Consider the following 10275-nt stretch of genomic DNA (forward strand, 5'->3'; position numbering starts at 1 on the left):
ACCGAGCCATCCACAAATACTAAATCCAGCATTTTATTTCCACTATTTGGAACATTGTTAATCTGTAAAAGAGGTGAGTCTTAACAAGCAATTGAGAAACTCATGTTGAGCAGTGGGAGTTAAAAAGTTTGAATCACTTATATTAACCCAACTAACTGTTGGCAAGTTAAAGTCACCAACAACAACAAGTCGATCGTTATATCCCAACTGCGAATGCAAATCGCAGATGGCCGAGCTATGACTAGCATAAACATCCATATCCGAACGAGGTGGTATATACGAACAGCAAATAATTACGCTATAGCTACCGAATGAAAGTCTAACTGCTATGAATTCGATATGAGAGATATTGTCCAGCGAAATCAACTCAGATGATAGGTTAGATTCAACAGCAATAAGGACACCTTCCGCTCTAGAGATGCGATCACGCCGATAAACAGCATATTTATTTGAAAAAACCTCAGAATTGTAATTATCAGGCTTTAGCCAGGTCTCCGTAAAAGCTACAACTTGTGCAGAAAAGTTGAAAGAATTAAGGAAGAATGGAACAAGTTTTGATCGTAAACCACGAACATTTTGGTAATTAATGAGAAGACGGGACAGATCAGCAATTACCTTTGTGTTGTTATTACTGTGTTCGTCATATCGTTTTTTGGCTGTAATAAAACAGGTTCGGCCCTCGCCTTTCTTGTGAACAAGTGAACCACAGAATGCTTAGGCCAAAAAAAGGAATCAAGTACCTTATCGAAATATTCATCTGAAAGGGATATTTTAAATGAGGAGATGTCTCTCTCATATTTAAAATTAAATTTATACACATTGATGTTACTAGTGGGTGCAACACCAAGTTTAGAGCAAACGTAATGAGCAATGTCATTTTCAGTAAGCGAGGCGTGTAATCGGGACACAAATACAGCCCTACGAGGTTGCACGGCAGTCACCTGCAAAGGAGTAGCGGATAGCGCACCAGAGAGCTGGGAAGTTGCGGCCGTTATAGAACAGTTGACAGAAAACGCATTGCTTGACCTAGCGTTGGTTATCGAGCCCGTCAAAGAAGTACTATTTTTTTCAGGTACACTTGTATCGCTGGCAACAGCCCCAGTATCGGTAACTGTTATTGTTGTCCTCAGAACATCACCTACACGTTGAGGCGAGAATACTCCATACAAGGGAGAGAAATGAAATGCTGAACAAACAGTTTCTGTTGAATAAATGAAACCTGGACATCCCAATAGACATCCGATTGGAAAGGCCCCGCCCCGAAGGAACTTAAGGAGTCATCTCCGTAAACGCTGTGAAGAAATTCGGCACTCGAGGAGTGAGCCGTATGAAGAAAAGAAGCGTAAAAAGGCCCCCAAAGCCATCGACAAAAAGTCGTCAAATTAATATGCCAACAGTTGTCCGATGAACCTCGTTCTTAAAGACGAGTACCCGGAACTCGCAGTTGAGTATTGCAACCTCCCCAGGGAGACGCGCGGTACTCTAGGTCAACTTCCATTTGGTACTGTAATAAAAAAAACTTTTACTTATTTATGCATAATCAAATTCGACATACCCAATGTATTCCGCTTGTAACGTGTCCCCACATGACAAAAACCTTCTTTTCAATTGCAATGTGGAACAAACACTTCTAACCTCCATATACCATAGCTCCCACCCTGTTAAAACTGCAAGTTTTCTTGGACTGCCATTAGAGGATATTGATGTCAGTTTGTAAGTGATCTCACCTATTAGATAAGTTGCTTAGAATGTCCCGTATGTAAGTGCAATATGTGAAGATTAGTTTACGATCAGTACCCTATTAGTCCCCTCCATGCAAATTTCGATTTGTTAATTTGCACTTCAATGTCACTGTACTTCTATGAAATATGTGCCTCAATGAATTTGGCATACACTGCAAAAAATTTCATTCCAAAGTTGTCTTAAATTCATAAATACTAGAAGTTTTCTAGGACATAGCTTAATTGTTGCTTCGATGCCTGGTAACTCGGTCGGACCCTAGTAGCTGAATCCTTGACAAGTTCTGGAGGGGTCTAATTTATAAGCCTTAAGTATTTTACCTTTAGAGATATGGTCAACTTTGTGAGTCTAATATTGCAAGGCTTGAACATGATCTTAGACAATTTCCAGCGCTGTATTTCGATGCACGCCTTTCATCATATGGGACTTTTCACGTCGAGGGTTCCCACTCAAACTGTGTGTTTTGGAAAGTACAGAAAAAGTACTATAGGTTAGGATGGGTTCAAGTGGCTGCCGTCCACATCGGAGCGGCACACTTAGGCCTTTATAGGCCCATTGTGAAACCACACGGATTTGTTCCTACTCTCCTAATCAAATCACTTCGTTGAGTTTGTGAAGCTAACTAAGCGTCGTGTATTGACCTCAGCTATATCAGTCAGATCTACAAGAAACATGTTGTCCATAAAACGTTGCCTTCTACCGAGCGCTGGACATTCACAGAGTAGATGCCCAACAGTTTCAGGGTCCTCTTCCTTGCCGCAGCTTCTACAATAATCATTAAATGGAGCGCCAATCATTTCCGCATGCGGTCCAATACAAACATGACCAGTGAGAAGAGCTACAACTAAGGAAAGATCCCTCTTACGGAGGGTGCGAAGCTCTCGCGATCTCTTCTCATTCCATTCCGGCCATGTGAGTTTTGCCGTGTGGCATCTATCATGATGCTTCCACCTGGCTTCCGCTTCCATCAGTAGAGCCTCCTTTATCTTGAGCTGGCAGGTGGAGAGCGGCATGCCCAACCTCTTCCAGGATGTCGAAAGTGGAAGGGAGGTACCCTTTCTTGCAAAAAAAGTACTATAAGAATCATCCAAATATTTTTTTTTACATTCGAATTAACTGGTCTAAATATTTATGGAAAAAAATCGCAAGGAAAAAGAGGCAACTTTCGCGACACCCTGTATCATCGCATTCCGTTCATATTTCGGTCACTCCTTTTGCACGCTTTGGTGGATTTGGGAGATATCAAGTTTTTCGAGTGGGAACACTTGACGGCTTGGGACTTCTACCTTATAATCAACGAGTGCTGCACCCTTTTTTGCCAACTCATCACCTTTTCGTTACTTTGTAAACTTTTAAATTTTTAAAATTTTTACTAATTTTCAATAAAATTTTTTTCAGTGTACATTTTTCAAATGTTATGAATATACATATGTACATTTTATTGCATATTTTGTAGTTCATGGCGTGGGAGAAATTCTCAATTACACAATTACATGTACTGTTTAGTTAAAAGTGTAGGTCATGCAACACAATAAAAACAAGTAAGAACGGGACTGTCTTCGGCTGTAGCCGAAGACTTGATACCTTTCATGAATGGGGCTGAACAATAATCTTATCCCGTTCGTAATCTCCGAATAATCGGATGTATAAGATAAGAAATATATAGTGAACAGATCTACATACCTTAACGATTTTTAAGATAAATATAAAATAAAAAACAGGTAGGTACTTTGTGTGAGGATGCAAAGTTTCAGGTTTTTTGTGGTCTGCTTGTAAAAACTATGACTACGAATAACGTATTTCAAAAATATATGACGAAAACGTAACTATTTGATGAAATTTGATGAATTTTGAAGATTCTAGCCGTAAAAAAGGGGTCAAAATGACAGTTTATATCAGGGATGCACCTTAACGTTAAGCTAATCGTTTATCAAAAAATTTCCACCGTTTCCGTTGAAACACTTCGAAATATTATCGATAAAGAAATTATCAAAATAAATTGTATCTCGTTTTTAACCGAAACGAAAAGCTTTCGTTAACGGTAAAAACGTTAACAAAAACGTGATACTTAAAGTTTGAATTGTGCTGGCAATGCTATAGCCATGGTGAAGCCGTAAGGTGCTAACAGCGAGCGAACATACACGCACAAACTCCATGTAATTTGTTTGTGTAATTCGTTGGTGGTAATGTCAAAATACTCTGAGAAATGTTCGTACTGTCAAAATTCATGAGAAAAGTTGCAATCAGCTTGGCTAATGTGTTCACCTTTAATGACTCCGCCATCAATCAGCTTTGCCAGCATAGTTTGAAATTAATAATCAACATAAACGATTTGATTTCGTTTTGATATGGCAGAAAACGAAGCAAAATCACTTCGTTAATTTGACGTTCTTAACGTTAATAAACGAAACGAAATGACTTTGTTTCGTTTATTAGCGTTAATTATCGTAACGAAATGATATCGGTTCGTTGGTTAAGCATGCCTGGTTTATATGAAGTATATAATATATCTACGACCGATCTCTATGATTTTTTCAGACAACAATATATGCTATATACGTAAGCATTTTGTGAAATTTGAAGCTTCTAACTGTTAAAACGGGGAAGAAATTGCGCAAAGTTTCTTATCTGAACAATCGGTTGTATGAGATATATACTATGTGTACCACCGATCTCAATGATTTTTTCAGACATCAATATATGCTATACACGTAACAAGTTGGTGAAATTTGAAGCTTCTAGCTGTTAAAATGGGGCCGAAATCGTAAAAAAAATATATATATACTATATATATATACTATATATACCATCATATATATATTATATATATCACCGATCTCTATGATTTTTTGACACAACAATACATACTATATACGTAAGCAATCGGTGAAATTTGAAGCTTATAACTGTTAAAATGGGGAAGAAATTGCGCAAAGTTTCTTATCTGAACAATCGGTTGTATGGGATATATACTATATATACCACCGGTATCTATGATTTTCTCAGACAACAATATATGCTATACACGTAAGCATTTGGCGAAATTTGAACATATCTAAACGATTTTTAAGATAAATATAAAATAAAAAATAGGTAGGTAATCTGTGTGAGGATGCAAAGCTTCATGTTTTTTGTGGTCTGCATGTAAAAACTAAGGCTACGAATCACGTATTTCAAAAATATATGACGTAAACGTAACTATTTGATGAAATTTGATGAATCTTGAAGCTTCTAGCCGTAAAAAAGGGGTCAATATGACAGTTTATATGAAGTATATAATATATATACCACCGATCTCTATGATTTTTTCAGACAACAATATATGCTATATACGAAAGCATTTTGTGAAATTTGAAGCTTCTAACTGTTAAAACGGGGCAGAAATTGCGCAAAGTTTCTTATCTGAACAATCGGTTGTATGAGGTATATACTATGTATATCACCGATCTCAATGATTTTTTCAGACATCAATATATGCTATACACGTAAGCAGTTGGTGAAATTTGAAGCTTCTAGCTGTTAAAATGGGGTAGAAATTGCGAAAAGTTTCTTATCTGAACAATCGGTTGTATGAGATATATACTATATATAGAACCGATCTCTATGATTTTTTCAGACAACAATATATGCTATATACGTAAGCAATCAGTGAAATTTGAAGCTTATAGCTGTTAAAATGGGGTGGAAATTGCGAAAAGTTTCTTATCTGAACAATCGGTTGTATGAGATATATACTATATATACAACCGATCTCTATGATTTTTTCAGACAACAATATATGCTATATACGTAAGCAATCGGTGAAATTTGAAGCTTATAGCTGTTAAAATGGGGTAGAAATTGCGAAAAGTTTCTTATCTGAACAATCGGTTGTATGAGATATATACTATATATACAACCGATCTCTATGATTTTTTCAAACAACAATATATGCTATATAAGTAAATATTCGGTGAAATTTGAAGCTTCTAGCTGTTAAAATGGGGCTAAAATTTGCGAAAATATATATATATATATACTATATATATATATACTATATATATATACTATATATACCACCATATATATACTATATATACCACCGACCTTATTAATTTTTTCAGACAACAATATATGCTATATACGTAAGCAATCGGTGAAATTTGAAGCTTATAGCTGTTAAAATGGGGTAGAAATTGCGAAAAGTTTCTTATCTGAACAATCGGTTGTATGAGATATATACTATATATACAACCGATCTCTATGATTTTTTCAGACAACAATATATGCTATATAAGTAAATATTCGGTGAAATTTGAAGCTTCTAGCTGTTAAAATGGGGCTAAAATTTGCGAAAATATATATATATATACTATATATATATACTATATATATATACTATATATACCACCATATATATACTATATATACCACCGACCTTATTAATTTTTTCAGACAACAATATATGCTATATACGTAAGCATTCGCTGAAATTTGAAGCCTCTAGCTCTTAAAATAGGGCAGTAATTACGAAAAGTTCCTTATCTGAACAATCGGTTGTGGGGGATATATACTATATATACGACCGATCTCATAAATTTTTTCAGGCAACAATATGTTCAATATACGAAAGTATATGGTGAAGTTTGAAGCTTCAATCTGTTAAATTGGGAAAGATATTACAAAAATCCTCTTTTTCTGAAAAATCGGTTGTATGGAGGATATATGCTATAGTGGTCCGATCCGGTCGGTTCCGACAAATGTCTAATCGGACACCCAAATACACCTGCTCACCAAATTTTATCAAGATATCTCAAAAATTGAGGGACTAGTTTGCATACAAACAGACAGACGGACAGACGGACAGACGGACATGGCTAAAACAACTCAGCTCTTCAACCTGATTATTTCGGTATACTTAATGGTGGGTCTATCTATTTTCCTTTAAGGACTTACAATTTTCGGTTTCGTGACGAAATTAATATACCATTTCATTTTCATGAAAGGTATAAAAAGATCTCATGCATTTTGCATGTGCATCTAAGTGATCTATGTACGTATTTACATATTTACACACATATTTATGAGTTTTTCTGAACAAAAAACTAAATTCATCGTTTCTCGAACCCAGTCTCTAAAACATAGATAGCTTTCGAAGTTCCCAAGTACCCATTATAGTAATTTTTTATTTCGACTGCTGAGTGGAAGATCACCCTATCTCGGCTACCGTTTCGAAAACACCATATCTCATAATACTTTTGAATAACGCTCTATTTAAGAATTTGTATCAAAAACGCCCTAATTCAGAATTCGGTTGAAGAACATCATATTCGGAATCTATTTAAAAAACGCCCTATTTCAGAATTCGGTTGAAGAACATCCTATTCGGAATCTATTTCAAAAAACACCCTATATTAACCAAATTCTGAGATAGGGCTTTTTTGAAACAAGTTCTGAGATGGGCATGTCTCCGTCCGGCTTTTAGATTTCCGAAAAATTTAAAAGCGATAAATTACATAGGTTTATAAAAAACGAGTAAGATGTGCTAATGCGACAGATTTATTCGGGTGACTCGAACCTTAACCGGCAAAAAAACGGAAACAAATCACTATGGATTGAGCAATGTTTGGAAATCAGGGCCGAACTGGAACCCGCTAGGCCAATTCTGAGGTCGGATCCGTATTCACCTCCAACTTTTTTCATATGCAGCTGTGTAATGTAACTAGCTGCGTTGCCTCAGTCACTAGAAAATTGTAATTCAAAATTTGTTTATTAAGGGGATCATCACAAATTCTTTAAACATTTAAAATAATTTTTGTTTTTTCAATTTAAAAAAGTTTCAGTGTACTACACTGAGTGTACATACAATTTTGTATATGCAGGTATTGTGATTTGAACTTCAACATAAAATTTGAACAACCCTGTTCAGTCCTATACATTTTTACCCAACTTAACTGAGATTGTTAAGGGTGATTTATAGCCTAAGGGTTTTTCAAAACTTTAATTTTGCGACTGAAATAGATTTTCAGCAGTGCTTTAGCAAAAACTCGGAGTATATCTCTGTCATGAAAAGCTTCTCATCTGCCGCTCGGAGGTGAAACATGTATGTAGGTCCAGTACCGACAATTCGTCGGAAAGGAATAACATGGCCATAAACCGACAATGACAATTCGATAACTCATCGATAACAGTTGATTAATTTCCTTTCCTTACCTTTTTTTCTCTCCTTTTCTTTTCTATCCTATTTACTTTTCTTTCCTTTCATTTTTTTTCTCATTTTCTTCTTTCCTTTTTCCTCTCCATTGATTTCTTTGCACTCTTTCCTTTTCTTTTCTTTTCCTTCCTTTTCTTTTATATTCTCACCGCAACTCTCCTATTACAGCAACTGTGCGAGCTAACTTATAATCGGGTTTTCTCGTTTGCTGATCATTCCCTTTATTATTCTTGCAAAACGGTCGTCTTATGTGAGAAACCGAAAGCAGCAGTACCCTTAACAGTTATTTAATAGCAGTCAATAAACGAATTTTAATTGAAAATATTGGTATCGGGAACTGTTATTTGCGATCTCTGATAAAAATAGATATTAGCTTATTGTTAATACATTCGCTTAATTATAAAGTTCACATTTGAGATATATTGTTATTTTAAATTATAATTGATTTTCTTTTACTTAATAGAATTTTTTAAATATCGACTTATATAACTTTAGCACATGACTACCCAATTGTACTTAAGTCATGATATGTGAGTAATTCATGTAGGCTTGGCAATCTCTTTTTTTTATTCTACACGATCACTCGCTACTTCATAATTGCAATGCATTGATAGTAGCATGGTTCAATTATGTACAGGTTGGCTCATCTCATCAGCTGATTTTATTTATGTCATTGCATGGTCGAAGGGATTGTCAAAAGGAGATGGCAAACTCAAAATGAAACCAACACATTGGCAACATTTTACTTACACATACAAAAACTGCTAAGTTTTATGTTTCCATTCCATACCATTCGCACCAACACCAATACACAGATTTTGACGATTTGAACAGACATATTTTGTTGCTTTACAGATGAGCCAACCTGTATATAGTTGAACCATGGATAGTAGTTAGAATCTATGCTTTTCAGCGAATGTGATGTTAATGTACCGCAAGAGGTCGCCTAGTAAAACAACGAACACAGTTGCCGTCTTCCAGTGAGTTTTACAGCTCCGGCTCACGCTCACTTCTCACGGGAATGCTCTGGATCATTGAGAGATTTGAAAAGCAGATGTCGTGAAATTTTCGCACACGTGAAATGTGATAGGCAGATGTCGCCGCTGTTTTTCATTTAACTCATACGGCTCAAGGCTAATCAGCGACATCTATTTTTGAAAAAGTAAGTATATTAAAGGCCGCGTTGCAAAAAGAAGTAATTAACAAATTATCTGGCTCACAAATTGAACCAGACTTATATCTGGCTCAAATCGTTGTTGCATTTACATGCAAAATTATTTATCTGGCTCAGGATTTTGCCACCGGATGACGGCAAGTCGCCCGTAATTACAAATCACAAACAGAAGATTGCGCATTCATGAGTTCAAAATTGCTTCGTTCTGCGCATCTACGTCACACTTGACTGCTTGAGCGAATGAAAGAAAGAGAGAAAAAAAGAGCTAAAGGAAAATGACGTAAAAATTGCCCATAAAAAACAGGTGCTCTTTTGTTTAGATGCGCAATGTGCAATCTTGTGTGTGTGATTTGTGGCCCGTAATCATAGTCGCTGACTAAAATACTGTTTGGTTAAAATCTTGCTAAATTAAAAATGGGATTTCAAATTTGTATCTGTCATAGACATACTAAACATAGTTTTCAGCTAAAATAAGCATGGGCAGGGTATCCGCATGAAAAAAAATACATTGATTGGCGCCATGAAGAAATTTTTTAGAACTTTTAAAAGTTCACGCTGTTCCTTACAACCACAAATCACCTACACAGATTACGCATTCACGAGTTCAAAATTGTTTCGTTCTGCGCATCTACGTCACAGTTGACTGCTTGAGCGAATGAATGAAAGAGAGAAAAAAACAAGAGCTAAAGGAAAATGACGCGAAAATTGCCCATAAAAAACAGACGGGATCATTTGGGGACCCTTTCGGCATCATTTCTGGAGGGTTTTAGGGATCCGTCCTGGATCCCATCAGGGTCATTTCGGGGCTTTTTCGGGATCATTTGGGGACCCTTTCGGCATCATTTCTGGAGGGTTTTAGGGATCCGTCCGGGATCCCATTAGGGTCATTTCGGGACTTTTTCGGGATCATTTGGGGTACCTTCCGGCATCATTTCTAGATGGTTTTGGGTATCCGTCCGGGATCCCGTCGGGGTCATTTCGGGACTTTTTCGGGATCATTTGGGGTACCTTCCGCCGTCATTTCTAGATGGTTTTAGGTATCCGTCCGGGATCCCGTCGGGGTCATTTCGGGACTTTCTCGACTAATACGGGATCATTTGGGGTACCTTCCGGGATCATTTCTAGATGGTTTTGGGTATCCGTCCGGGATCCCGTCAGGGTCATTTCG

At 36.6% G+C, this 10275-nt stretch overlaps 1 protein-coding gene across 2 annotated transcripts in view; it reads left to right on the plus strand.

Annotated features, from left to right (window-relative positions):
• Positions 1–9225, plus strand: part of moi (modigliani) — a 36076-nt gene extending 26851 nt beyond the window's left edge. Inside the window, exon 5 of one of the 2 annotated variants that reach the window (XM_067757501.1) lies at positions 8789–9225. The gene's annotated coding sequence lies outside the window, so the exon portion shown is untranslated. The remainder of the gene's footprint in view (positions 1–8788) is intronic. The other variant, XM_067757502.1, reaches the window with a different exon arrangement.
• The last annotated feature ends 1050 nt before the right edge of the window (positions 9226–10275 follow it).

The sequence above is a fragment of the Eurosta solidaginis genome, chromosome 5, assembly GCF_040869045.1.
Source record: "Eurosta solidaginis isolate ZX-2024a chromosome 5, ASM4086904v1, whole genome shotgun sequence".
NCBI lineage: Eukaryota > Metazoa > Arthropoda > Insecta > Diptera > Tephritidae > Eurosta > Eurosta solidaginis.